Source organism: Papaver somniferum, chromosome 3 (assembly GCF_003573695.1).
Source record: "Papaver somniferum cultivar HN1 chromosome 3, ASM357369v1, whole genome shotgun sequence".
Classification (NCBI taxonomy): Eukaryota; Viridiplantae; Streptophyta; class Magnoliopsida; order Ranunculales; family Papaveraceae; genus Papaver; species Papaver somniferum.
The window spans coordinates 121,505,184-121,520,646 of record NC_039360.1 but is presented as its reverse complement, the minus strand read 5'-3'; positions in this window follow the sequence as shown (position 1 = coordinate 121,520,646).

Genomic DNA, 15,463 nt, shown 5'->3' with positions numbered 1-15,463 from the left:
CAACCGAAGTCACGACTGCTACTAAGACATAGTTGAACTGATTCAAAACCAATCTATCTCTATGTGAGATGTGAATGTTCACCTAAAGGTTGGTGATATTTCGGCTTACTCGTTTTGTACATCGACGTCTACACTCTCCCTTGCTCATTACAAGACTATTTACAAATATATACAAAGACTAATTACAACATACTCATTGAATGACTATTTACTTTGACAACTTTTGTTAGAACATAGCTCGGTTGAACCCAACAAGCGTTGGTATGTCAAGTTTGGTTGTCATATTTTAGTGAGTCAAAACTCATTTAAGAGTCGCTTGATTATGTACTAGAGTCAACTTCGTATAGGTTAGCTTGAAAGTATTAGGATAAAAGACATTACAAGTATTGTGAAGACTTGAAGAAGTGAAGAAATAAGGAGCTACAACGACAACATCATCCTTCCACTTGAGGTTAGTGATATCTGACTTGAACTATTTCATTCCCTAAGGTATCTTTCAAGTCGTGCATATTGAAAACAAAACTGCGAAGCATGAATGATTATACTCTAGTTAGACATAGTATTAAGGAATGCAATACGAGGTTTATTGCATAACATTAAAATTTGTAGACATCGACATAATCGTTTGAATGCTATTGTGATTATGTATGGGTATAAGGTGAAGATTTCATCCTAGGAAACAATGTTTTACATTTGTTTTAAGGAAGTAAATTCATGAACTTGTTTTGTAAATCGAAAGAGAAATCGCCAGGCATTATTGGTATTGTTATTCATTGCATATCTTTTGAACTACCAATATGTGTGATTAGTATAACCGCTCATGGCTTGTTTATGTTCTTGGTAAAACTATTCACAAAGGCCTGACTTTTGTATTGATATGACTTCTATTAGTGAAACCGATCTTAAGTAATCACCTGAGATGGTATGATCGATCTAGTGTTATTGGTATGACCGACTCTGGGTAAAGGGGAACCGATCCTAGTAAGAGGTGCAACCTATCAAAAAGGGGAATCGATCCTTGTATGACGTGCAACAAGTTTTTAGTAGAAAGGGGAACCAATCCTATGGACATGTGCAACACGTTTTTAGGCAAAGGGGAACCGATCATAAGGACATGTGCAACAAGTATAAGTTAGATACCATATATATGTGGGGAACCGATCCTAGTACCTAGTCAACCGAATTTTGGTAACTAGCATGACTATGCAAAGTACTCACATATAGGTAGAACCGAAACTTGTTTTGGTAGAACTATGAAACCCATGTTTGGTGATTGAGTGTTCTTGATCAACCACGTAGTTCTTGAAAGTCAGATGAACCAATTCTAAACTTGTTTGGAAGTGTGGCAAATCGGTTTAAAGATTGTAAGTATGAAAGAGGACTCACAAAGTAAAGATGTCGACGTACTTTGAACATGTGCAGTAACGCTTATCTTTAATTGTTCAAAGTTATTCCTTAATAGCTAAAGGAATAAAATCCCGGATCGAATAAAATAAATTGAGAATCTTTTATTTAAGGTTTTTAATTTTATTTTTGGAAAATGAAAATTAGTAATGTGCATTTGCTAGTTAGAGATTTTCTAAGAGATTTTCGGTCATTATTTTGGACAAAGCATTTCCAGGAATTATGGAAACCGAATCTGGAATATATTGCATATCTTGAGAATATTTTCGGTTTTGGAAATTCCTTGGTGTCCAAACTTCCTTGGACTATAAATATCAAAGTTTGCATTTCGAGCAAACTAATCCTCAGAGACAGCAAAACTATCTCAGTTGTGCTGCTGCTGGTGAAGCCGCCTATTCGGAGAGGAGAGTAACCTAATTAGGCGAAATCTTTTACGGTCGCTCAGTTTAAAGACTTCTTAGGGATTGAGAGGCTATATTAGTACCATTAGTGGGAAACTAGATAATTGCGGTTTATCTTTTGTTTTCGATTGATTTGATTGACTAACGGTGGTTGAACTTTGATTGCACCTAGTTTGTTTATGCTTGAGAATATTCTCTTCTGATATAAGATTCACTCAAACTAGATCGAAGTTTCGACGGGGATCTTTAGACTGTTTGTAGATCTAAATACGTCTTGTGATAATCCATTGTTAACAGACTTCGTTCTGTGCGTGATTGATCACAAGAGATTCAAGTTGATTATGTGCAAGTGTTTATTGAAGATCTAAGAAGATTTGAAGACAAATAATACTTTGAATATTTCTGATTTGGGTTCATAATCTTTGGTGTGCACAATACTTGTTTCGGTAAAAGAGGATCCAACTATAATCGGTTTATCCTTGTGGTAGATTAGATTGATTAGTTGTGTAGATCGGCATCAATACAATTATTTGTGATTAAAAGTATTGATTGCAAAATCTTAACAATTACTTTGGTAGTTGATAAAAGGTAGATCTAAGAACCTGACAAAGGAGTTTATTGAGATAAACAAAAGAGCCTTTTGTCGAACTCACATCACTTGGTTGAAAAGAGTTGATACCAAACAGATTTGTTGTTCCTTTACTGTTTGGAATACGAACCAAAGGAATTGTTCCAAGTACGTGACTTATTACAGGTCGGAGGCGTGGGAATAGAGACGGAACTAGGTGAACTATAGGTTTAGTTGCTTGACATGTTGGTACATGATGTTGTAGATCACGGCTTACAGCATGTATTATAGCATTCAAATCATCTGAATTATGCTTTGCAAACGCCTTTTCTTCGTTTGAAAAATCTACTAAGCGTTTAAACTCAGTTTCTGAATTTTCTATCTTTGGACGAATATAACCATCGATGACTAATAGCCAAGTATTAAAGTCTCGTGATTGAAGAAAAGATCTCATAGCATATTTCCACCATAGGTAGTTTGTTCCGTCAAATCTTGGCGGTACGTTAATTGAAGTCGATTCATGAGAACTCGAGTTCATTCTTCTAGGTTGGATCGTACAAAACAGATTGTTAGACCTTTTCGTGTTTGCCTACTCTGATACCAATTGAAAAGGAGAGGGTACCCAAATATACCTCAAGCTAAAACTTTTCCTATCTATAAGTCCTTTCTCCGAAAGTGATTGTCTATGGACTGAGTCGAGACAATGCAAATAATCGGTTCACACTTCGTGTGATCGTCTATGGATACGAGAACGAGACAATACAACAACGAAGTATGTTTACTTGATAGAAAGGTTCGGACTTAACCAAACACAATAGGATTTCTTATCAAGTAAATAGGAATTAATGTTTGTGTAATTTACTTTAATTATAATAAAACAATTATTATGCGGAAATATAAAGTAAATGACACGGAAAGATTTTGTTAACGAGGAAACCGCAAATGCAGAAAAACCCCGGGACCTTGTCCAGAATTGAATACTCTCAGGATTAAGCCGCTACACAAAATTACACCAACTTCGTATAGTTGAGACCAAGCAACTAAACCTACAGTTCACCTAGTTCTGTCTGTGTTCCCACGCCTCCAACTTATGAATAAGTCACGTACTTGGAACAATTCCTTTGGTTCGTATTCCAAACAGTAAAGGAACAACAAATCTGTTTGGTATCAACTCTATTCAACCAAGTGATATGAGTCGGACAAAGGATCTTCTGTTTATCTTAACATAAACTCCTTCGTCAGGTTCTTAGATCTATCTTATGTTCAATTACCGAAGTAATCGTTTAAGATTAAGCCAACAACACTATTAATCCAAAGAATTGTGTTGATGCCGATCTACTCAATTAATCAATCCAATCTATACAAGGATAAACCGATTATTAATTGGATCCTCTTTTACTGAAACAAGTATTGTGCACACTAAAGATTATGAACCCACAAATCAGAAATCTTCAATATCTTCTTTGTCTTCAAATCTTCTTAGATCTTCAATAAACACCTGCACACAACAACTTGAATCTCTTGTGATTAATCACACACAGAATGAAGTCTGTTAACAATGGATTATCACAAGATCGTCTTTAGAACTAACAACAGTCTAAAGATCCCTGTCGAAACTTCGATCTAGTTTGAGTGAATCTTATATCAGAAGAGAAGATTCTCAAGCATAAAAAAACTAGGCGCAATCAAAGTTCAACCACCGTTAGTCAATCAAATCAATCGAAAACACAAGATAAACTGCAATTATCTAGTTTCCTACCAACGGTACTCGTAGAGCTTCTCAATCCCAAAGAAGACTTTAAACTGAGCGTCCGTCAGAGATTTCGCCTAATTAGGTTACTCTCCTCTCTGAATAGGCGGCTACACCAGTAACAACACAACCGAGGAAGTTTGTTGTCACGAAGGATTCGTTTGCTAGAAATGCAAACTTCAAGTATTTATAGACAAGGAAGTTTGGACACCAAGGAATTTCCAAAACCGGAAATATTCTTAAAGATATTCAATATATTCCAAATTCGGTTTCCATAATTCCTGGAAATGATCTATCCAAAATAATGACCGAAAATCTCTTTGGAAAATCTCAACTAGTAAATGCACTTTACTAATTATTGTTTTCCTAAAATAAAATTAACAACCTTAATTAAAAGATTCTTAACTTATTTATATTTCGATCCTGGGATTTTCTTCATGTAGCTATTAAGGAATAACTTTGAACAATAAAAAATAAACATTACTGCACGTGTTCAAAGTATGCCGACATCCTTACTTTGTAAGTCCTCTTTCATACTTACAACCTTGAAACCGATTTCCCACACTTCCAAACAAGTTTAGAACTGGTTCATCTGATTTTCAAGAACTATGCGATTGATCAAGAACACTCAATCATAAATCATGGGTTTAACGGTTCTACCAAAACAAGTTTCGGTTCTACCTCCATGTGAGTACTGTGCATAGTCACACTAGCTTTCCTAAATTCGGTTGACTAGGTACTAGGATCGGCTCCCCTTTGCCTAAAAACGTGTTGCACATGTCCATAGGATCGATTCCCCTTTGCCTAAAAACGTGTTGCACATGTCCATAGGATTGGTTCCCCTTTCTGCTACAAATTTGTTGCACCTCATACAAGGATCGATTCCCCTTTTTGATAGGTTGCACCTCTTAAAAAATAAACATTACTGCACGTGTTCAAAGAAATACAACAGACACCATAAGTTTTGTTAACGAGGAAACCGCAAATGCAGAAAACCCCCGGGACCTAGTCCAGATTGAATACATACTGTATTAAGCCGCTACAGACACTAGCCTACTCCAAGCTAACTTCGGACTGGACTATAGTTGAACCCCAATCAGTCTCCCACTAATTCAAGGTACAGTTGTACTCCTACGCCTCTGATCCCAGCAGGATACTGCACACTTGATTCCCTTAGTTGATCTTACCCACAACCAAGAGTTGTTGCAACCCAAAATCCCAGACTTGATAATAAACAAATATGTCTCACACAGAAAAGTATATCAAAGGATAAATTTGTCTCCCACAGAAAAACCCTAGGTTTTTGTTCCGTCTTAAGATATGAAATCAAGGTGAACAGGAACCAATTGATAATCCGGTCTTATATTCCCGAAGAACAGCCTAGATTAATCAATCATCTCTCAACAGTCTTACTTGAATACACAAGAGGACGTCGAGGAATCACAAACAGTGAGACGAAGATGCTTGTGACTTCTTTATCTTGCCTATCGGAGAACTCTCACGATCTCAAGCCAATCAAAGATTCTACTCGTACGTTAGAAGATGCAAGATCAGATCACACAACTACGATAAAAGTAGTATCGGTTTGGCTTCACAATTCCAATGAAGTCTTTAAGTCGTTAACCTGGTTTTAGAGAAGAAAACCAAAGGTTAGAGGAGAATCGACTCTAGCGAGCGCACTAGTATCACACAGACGTGTGGGGATTAGTTTTGCCCAATGCTAGATGTCTCCTATATTTAGTCTTCAAATCAGGGTTTTTCCTTAGTTACCAAGCAATCAATATTCACCGTTAGATGAAAACCTGATTTAGATTCAAGATAATATTTCTCAACCGTTAGATCAAAAACTTAGCTTGTCACACACACTTGAGATATAAGTTTACTGGGTTTGTGAAAACCGTGCCCAAACGTGTACGTGTATGTTGGTTCAACATAGTAACCCAAAAGGTCAACCATATGAGCATTTCATATTAACCTTGTTCTTCTTCACCATAACTAGTTCAATTGACTCAAATGAACTAGTTAGATAGTTGTTCAATTGCTACGAGATCTTATGTAACTACACAAGACACAATTGAAACAAAGATGATTCGATTCGATTGAATTGGCTCATCAACTTTATAGCCACGGTTTGCATACTGCATTCCTTAGTAATTTAAGTTTCATATTCAGAGCACATATTTAGATCATAACCCACTCAAGTACGCAAACAAGTTCGCGGACTTAAGACAACCGACAGAGTTTTCCAAACTCAGCAGAAAATCTCGGCAAGGAGACTTCCGCCAGTTCGCGGACTAAACACGCAAACGAGTTTTTGGAAAATCCCAGCAGAAATTCTCGACAAGAGAACTTCCGTCAGTTCGCGGACTGAGTTTGCAAAATGAGTTCGCGGACTTGACAAAGCCAATTCCTCCAGTTTCTCTCAATCAACAAAGTTCGCAAACTTCGGATTAAGGAATAAGACTTATGCACATATGTTTCCACACAATGCTTATATCCATCATTGGTTATATAGACCTAAACTCTCATTCCAACCATTGAAACATTCTTAGAGGACGTTATATAGGTGTTACACTATTTCTCGTCAAAGCGATTTCAAAGTGAGTGAAACATTACGACTTTCGTCATTAGGTGAAGATAAACCCGATCAAAGCGAAACTCTTTACCAACACATGATTTCGAGATATAGATAGGCGAGGTATACTCGGCTTGAAATATCAAATGTGTATGATCCAGTCTATAGAGCATACGACTTTCGTCTCATAAGAAGTAGGAGATAGAAGATATAAACTTTTGAGTGGTAGATAAGTTCAAGTCTTCACATACCTTTTTGTTGATGAAGTTCCACGGTTCCTTGAGTAGATCTTCGTCGTTGTATGATGAATCGGCATGAAGTCCTTGAGCTCAACTACACTTTTTTATCCTAGTACGAGACTTAGCTATGTATACTAAAAATCAAGACTCATAGTTTTGATCACTGACATTGACAAACATGCTTGAGATAACAACGCATGCGAGGTCGACCGAGAAATGCTCTAACATCAACCCAAAAAATGGCATGCAGAAACGTTGACAGTCGTACACGGATATAACAAGAAAGAGCAAGTAAGACTGCTGATATAAATGAGCTACCCCCAATCCTGATTTTCAACAGGTTTGCTTTTGGGCACAAAATCTAGAAATTTTAGCGGTGCTGCATGCACAAGGTCTAGTTCAGAGTGGACTTTGTTAGGGATGGGTAGAGCGCATTCCAACCGTGGCTTCTCCAAGGTATTATATTTAGATGCAAAATAGTCCAAAAGGACTTGAGGAGCACATAGTTCCAGTCCTAGATTAGGAATTCTCAGAAAAGTTGGTTCTAAAATTTTATGACAACCCAAACCTAGATTGGATGGAAGATTATTAGTTTGTGACTTAGGCAGGAAAGTAGGCAGGTCTATGTTGCTCACATGTATGAGATCAAGAGTGCCGTTATTATCAACCACATCTTTCAAGTCATCTACAAGTTCTACAACATGCTCAAATTCAAATAACATACCAACAAGCCCCATTTCAGAACCATCCTCCTCCAAAACTTTAGTCTTATGCATAGGAAAATCAGAAGAAACATCGTATTGTGACCTAGGCAAGGAATCAAATACATCAAATTTATCTTCATGCATAAGATCATCGGTGTCTGCAGAAAATTCAACACTCCCTAAGTCACACACAAGTTGTGTGTCATGCTCTTCTTCACGGAACAATTTAAGAATATTTCCGGTTTTGGAAATTCCTTGGTGTCCAAACTTCCTTGTCTATAAATACTTGAAGTTTGCATTTCTAGCAAACGAATCCTTCGTGACAACAAACTTCCTCGGTTGTGTTGTTACTGGTGTAGCCGCCTATTCAGAGAGGAGAGTAACCTAATTAGGCGAAATCTCTGACGGACGCTCAGTTTAAAGTCTTCTTTGGGATTGAGAAGCTCTACGAGTACCGTTGGTAGGAAACTAGATAATTGCGGTTTATCTTGTGTTTTCGATTGATTTGATTGACTAACGGTGGTTGAACTTTGATTGCGCCTAGTTTTTTTATGCTTGAGAATCTTCTCTTCTGATATAAGATTCACTCAAACTAGATCGAAGTTTCGACAGGGATCTTTAGACTGTTGTTAGTTCTAAAGACGATCTTGTGATAATCCATTGTTAACAGACTTCATTCTGTGTGTGATTAATCACAAGAGATTCAAGTTGTTGTGTGCAGGTGTTTATTGAAGATCTAAGAAGATTTGAAGACAAAGAAGATATTGAAGATTTCTGATTTGTGGGTTCATAATCTTTAGTGTGCACAATACTTGTTTCAGTAAAAGAGGATCCAATTAATAATCGGTTTATCCTTGTATAGATTGGATTGATTAATTGAGTAGATCGGCATCAACACAATTCTTTGGATTAATAGTGTTGTTGGCTTAATCTTAAACGATTACTTCGGTAATTGAACATAAGATAGATCTAAGAACCTGACGAAGGAGTTTATGTTAAGATAAACAGAAGATCCTTTGTCCGACTCATATCACTTGGTTGAATAGAGTTGATACCAACAGATTTGTTGTTCCTTTACTGTTTGGAATACGAACCAAAGGAATTGTTCCAAGTACGTGACTTATTCATAAGTTGGAGGCGTGGGAACACAGACAGAACTAGGTGAACTGTAGGTTAGTTGCTTGGTCTCAACTATACGAAGTTGGTGTAATTTTGTGTAGCGGCTTAATCCTGAGAGTATTCAATTCTGGACAAGGTCCCGGGGTTTTTCTGCATTTGCGGTTTCCTCGTTAACAAAATCTTTCCGTGTCATTTACTTTATATTTCCGCATAATAATTGTTTTATTATAATTAAAGTAAATTACACAAACATTAATTCCTATTTACTTGATAAGAAATCCTATTGTGTTTGGTTAAGTCCGAACCTTTCTATCAAGTAAACATACTTCGTTGTTGTATTGTCTCGTTCTCGTATCCATAGACGATCACACGAAGTGTGAACCGATTATTTGCATTGTCTCGACTCAGTCCATAGACAATCACTTTCGGAGAAAGGACTTATAGATAGGAAAAGTTTTAGCTTGAGGTATATTTGGGTACCCTCTCCTTTTCAATTGGTATCAGAGTAGGCAAACACGAAAAGGTCTAACAATCTGTTTTGTACGATCCAACCTAGAAGAATGAACTCGAGTTCTCATGAATCGACTTCAATTAACGTACCGCCAAGATTTGACGGAACAAACTACCTATGGTGGAAATATGCTATGAGATCTTTTCTTCAATCACGAGACTTTAATACTTGGCTATTAGTCATCGATGGTTATATTCGTCCAAAGATAGAAAATTCAGAAACTGAGTTTAAACGCTTAGTAGATTTTTCAAACGAAGAAAAGGCGTTTGCAAAGCATAATTCAGATGATTTGAATGCTATAATACATGCTGTAAGCCGTGATCTACAACATCATGTACCAACATGTCAAGCCAACTAAACCTATAGTTCACCTAGTTCCGTCTCTATTCCCACGCCTCCGACCTGTAATAAGTCACGTACTTGGAACAATTCCTTTGGTTCGTATTCCAAACAGTAAAGGAACAACAAATCTGTTTGGTATCAACTCTTTTCAACCAAGTGATGTGAGTTCGACAAAAGGCTCTTTTGTTTATCTCAATAAACTCCTTTGTCAGGTTCTTAGATCTACCTTTTATCAACTACCAAAGTAATTGTTAAGATTTTGCAATCAATAATTTTAATCACAATAATTGTATTGATGCCGATCTACACAACTAATCAATCTAATCTACCACAAGGATAAACCGATTATAGTTGGATCCTCTTTTACCGAAACAAGTATTGTGCACACCAAAGATTATGAACCCAAATCAGAAATATTCAAAGTATTATTTGTCTTCAAATCTTCTTAGATCTTCAATAAACACTTGCACATAATCAACTTGAATCTCTTGTGATCAATCACGCACAGAACGAAGTCTGTTAACAATGGATTATCACAAGACGTATTTAGATCTACAAACAGTCTAAAGATCCCCGTCGAAACTTCGATCTAGTTTGAGTGAATCTTATATCAGAAGAGAATATTCTCAAGCATAAACAAACTAGGTGCAATCAAAGTTCAACCACCGTTAGTCAATCAAATCAATCGAAAACAAAAGATAACCGCAATTATCTAGTTTCCCACTAATGGTACTAATATAGCCTCTCAATCCCTAAGAAGTCTTTAAACTGAGCGACCGTAAAAGATTTCGCCTAATTAGGTTACTCTCCTCTCCGAATAGGCGGCTTCACCAGCAGCAGCACAACTGAGATAGTTTTGCTGTCTCTGAGGATTAGTTTGCTCGAAATGCAAACTTTGATATTATAGTCCAAGGAAGTTTGGACACCAAGGAATTTCCAAAACCGAAAATATTCTCAAGATATGCAATATATTCCAGATTCGGTTTCCATAATTCCTGGAAATGCTTTGTCCAAAATAATGACCGAAAATCTCTTAGAAAATCTCTAACTAGCAAATGCACATTACTAATTTTCATTTTCCAAAAATAAAATTAAAAACCTTAAATAAAAGATTCTCAATTTATTTTATTCGATCCGGGATTTTATTCCTTTAGCTATTAAGGAAAACTTTGAACAATTAAAGATAAGCGTTACTGCACATGTTCAAAGTACGTCGACATCTTTACTTTGTGAGTCCTCTTTCATACTTACAATCTTTAAACCGATTTGCCACACTTCCAAACAAGTTTAGAATTGGTTCATCTGACTTTCAAGAACTACGTGGTTGATCAAGAACACTCAATCACCAAACATGGGTTTCATAGTTCTACCAAAACAAGTTTCGGTTCTACCTATATGTGAGTACTTTGCATAGTCATGCTAGTTACCAAAATTCGGTTGACTAGGTACTAGGATCGGTTCCCCACATATATATGGTATCTAACTTATACTTGTTGCACATGTCCTTATGATCGGTTCCCCTTTGCCTAAAAACGTGTTGCACATGTCCATAGGATTGGTTCCCCTTTCTACTAAAAACTTGTTGCACGTCATACAAGGATCGATTCCCCTTTTTGATAGGTTGCACCTCTTACTAGGATCGGTTCCCCTTTACCCAGAGTCGGTCATACCAATAACACTAGATCGATCATACCATCTCAGGTGATTACTTAAGATCGGTTTCACTAATAGAAGTCATATCAATACAAAAGTCAGGCCTTTGTGAATAGTTTTACCAAGAAACATAAACAAGCCATGAGCGGTTATACTAATCACACATATTGGTAGTTCAAAAGATGCAATGAATAAACAATACCAATAATGCCTGGCGATTTCTCTTTCGATTTACAAAACAAGTTCATGAATTTACTTCCTTAAAACAAATGTAAAACATTGTTTCCTAGGATGAAATCTTCACCTTATACCCATACATAATCACAATAGCATTCAAACGATTATGTCGATGTCTACAAATTTTAATGTTATGCAATAAACCTCGTATTGCATTCCTTAATACTATGTCTAACTAGAGTATAATCATTCATGCTTCGCAGTTTTGTTTTCAATATGCACGACTTGAAAGATACCTTAGGGAATGAAATAGTTCAAGTCAGATATCACTAACCTCAAGTGGAAGGATGATGTTGTCGTTGTAGCTCCTTATTTCTTCACTTCTTCAAGTCTTCACAATACTTGTAATGTCTTTTATCCTAATACTTTCAAGCTAACCTATACGAAGTTGACTCTAGTACATAATCAAGCGACTCTTAAATGAGTTTTGACTCACTAAAATATGACAACCAAACTTGACATACCAACGCTTGTTGGGTTCAACCGAGCTATGTTCTAACAAAAGTTGTCAAAGTAAATAGTCATTCAATGAGTATGTTGTAATTAGTCTTTGTATTATTTGTAAATAGTCTTGTAATGAGCAAGGGAGAGTGTAGACGTCGATGTACAAAACGAGTAAGCCGAAATATCACCAACCTTTAGGTGAACATTCACATCTCACATAGAGATAGATTGGTTTTGAATCAGTTCAACTATGTCTTAGTAGCAGTCGTGACTTCGGTTGATATCAGTTTCTATGCATGCTCACGATACGATTACATCGTACACTGTTATCACATGTTAAATATCCATACAAGATGTTGTAGGTGACACATTTCATACAAGATGGCTCTCTTTTGACCATTTCATACAAGATGGGCTCTCTTTTGACCATTTCAGAATTGCAGGTGACACATTTCGGTTGATATCAGTTTCTATGCATGCTCACGACGTTTTAGGTCAAAAGAGAGCCCATCTTGTTGTGAATTAATTTCAGAATTGTAGGTGACACATTTCATACAAGATGGGCTCTATTTTGACCTAAAATGTCGTGGGTATGTTCTAAGCAAACCCTCACGAGACTTCAACTCGTCCACTAGGGACACTGAATGGTTTAAAAGGCTTATTGCATTCGCTAAATGCAATCGAGAGACCATCGACGGTGGTATAGGTAGGATTTATTTGTTTTTATTTTACTCGTGGATGAGCAAAATTCAGGTTTGGGGGTGTGAACGGTGCCTAATAATGCACATTTCTACACAATTTTATAGGCTTTTATCGCATCTTAAGTGTTTTAATGTCTCATTTTATATCAAATCTTGTATTTGGCGCATATGTTCATTAACGAGTAATTTTTTTGGAATAATCTCATCGTTGTGTTGTGGTGTAGGTACTTTTACTAAATGGTAAACCAAGGACCGGCGCTTGTGTAGAAAGTATAAGAAATGAAGTAGGTCTTGCTACTGACTCAAGTGAATATTAAATGAGAAAGAGGCTAACACAGTTAATATCCAAGGAAAGGTGTGCAATTAAATCATATCTACCCAAAGCTAAAGTAAGCAACCAAGCATGCCCTTTGTAGCTATCATCGTCATTTCCAAGACCAAATGCAAAGTTTCTTTTCAATCTTTCATAAGCATCTTCCTACTGCAGCCCACATTTCTTTCCCAATTTCAATCTGCAAAGTTGTTAAATCGATTATTGAAGTTTGAGACAGATCAAAGAGTTCACTACATCACCATACCGAAGACAATGATTAATCAAGACTTTAGTGGTTCAGTTGATGTCAGACAACTAGTAAGCATCCGAACTTTTATACCTAATTTTGTGGTTGTTTATTATTAACATTTGGTTGAAATTCTATATAAAGAGTGGAGGAAATGATAAATTGAAACTCAAGCCCGGAGTAGCCGGTGCAACATGCAGTAGTAGTTTAGGTTTTAATTTCAGTTTATTATGTTCTAAAAATCTCTGCTAGGGCAGAGATGAAACCCCTTCTTAATTAGAATTTTTTGATTTGATTTCATTTGTTCTTCATGAAATTTTATTGATAAACATATCTTAATCTCTGAATTACAATAGATTACTCTTACCTTGTATGCGATGCATCCTTGGTAGTTAGGTTAATTCTCTATTGGGTGTTCAAGCCTATATAAATTGATTTGGTTCAATCTATGTGTTAGGAATCCTCGGGCCTAACTAACCTCGAAAACCGGCTTGCAAGGTTAGGATTGCCCGAGGCTTATTAAGCACGAGACCTAGTTTGCCCTAGGCGATGTGGTATTATTTAATACCCCCCTCAACGGCTAGGGCGACACTGATGGAGTGGCACAGAAACCACGAACACACTGGCGGGGATACAGAGTGATACGGAAACCACGGATGCACACTGGCGGGGATACAAAGTGGTACGAAAACCGCGGACACACGGGCAGCGTTGAGAGGGGTCTGACTAAGGAGTCTGGCTCTGAATTAGAATATGTCGAGGTGGTGAAGCTCAATATGAAGTCAACGATCAAGGTAAAGTGACCAAGACTCAAGTCATACGTCAAAGGTCAAAATGAAGTAGTCGAGACTCAAGCTACTAGAGGATCGACGTAGATCAAGCAATACAGAAGATTGACAGAGATCGAGCTAAGTTTACGCGAATAGGAGATCTTGTGTAATTTAGCTTATTTTCTATAGAGGAAAGTATCTAATTAATTTCCTATATTTTTTATATTCTAATTAATTAGTATATGTTATAGTTAATTAAGATATACTCAAGAATAAGATAATATCTTGATTAATTAATTATTTACATATTCACTCTATAAATAAAGAGTGCCATTGTAATTGTAAATCATCCCAGTGACATCAAAACTGGTGATCAATAATATTTCTTCCTTCGGGTTTTTGTCCGTGGACGTAGGTCGAGTTGACCGAACCACGTTATCTCTGTCTCATGTCACGATTTCTCTTTGGTCTATGATCCCTTGATACTCATAATGTATTACTGTGATTATTAATGCCCTAAAAAGATAGGTAATGCTAGGAATTGACATATTAGCTAAGGTTAAGTCATACATATTGTTACCGATTTATCACATCTTCAAGGGTGCTTGAGGCTAGTACCTCTATAGTTCCTTGATTAAAGAGATAACAAGTTTTCAAATCAAGAGTTTCTATGCATTTAGGTGGTGGATTCAAATCCATAGTTCATCTTTATTTTTCCTTTTAATATTGTTGCTTTAGTATAATCATCAATTTCTAGTCGTATCGACAAACCCCTGTTTGTTCTAAATTAGTAGAAGTAGAACTTAGAAGTTTGGTTCACCAATCCAACTCCTCGTAGGCTTATCTTTGGAAGTCAAATTGGTTTAAAGTATTCAATTGAGTAGAAGCAACTCTTAGTTGGTGTGACGTCAGCTGAGGGAATCAATTGCGCGGAGTCCTGCTGGGATTCAAGAGGCGTAAGGAGCGCGACTGTAACTGATTTCCGTGAGAGTTTAATTCGGTCTCAACTACATTCCAGTCTGAAGTTAATTGGTAGTAGGCTAGTGTCTGTAGCACCTTAATACAATTTGGTGTTCAATATGGACTAGGCCCTGGGGGTTTTCTGCATTTGCGGTTTTCTCATTAACAAAATTTTTGGTGTCTGTGTTATTTCTTTTTCCGCATTATATTGTTTATCTTTATAATTGAATATCACAGGTTGTGCGTTAATCAATCAAAGTAGATACATCCATCCTTGTTTGTTGGATACGACTTCATTGATGCTTGTAAAATGATCTTTGGAATCACTAAGATCTCTTACTCGCAAATCAGGTTCACAGACTTGCCTCTATAAACTTTCTGACCGTGAGAGAAAGAGATAACTCTAAATATTTTTCCTTGATTGAGATTCATTTAGTTGAACTCTCGGAATTGTATTTAAGTTTTTCCATACATGTTGCCTAAGAAAAAGTTGGTGGTTCATTTTGGTACCCCCACGTTTTCAAA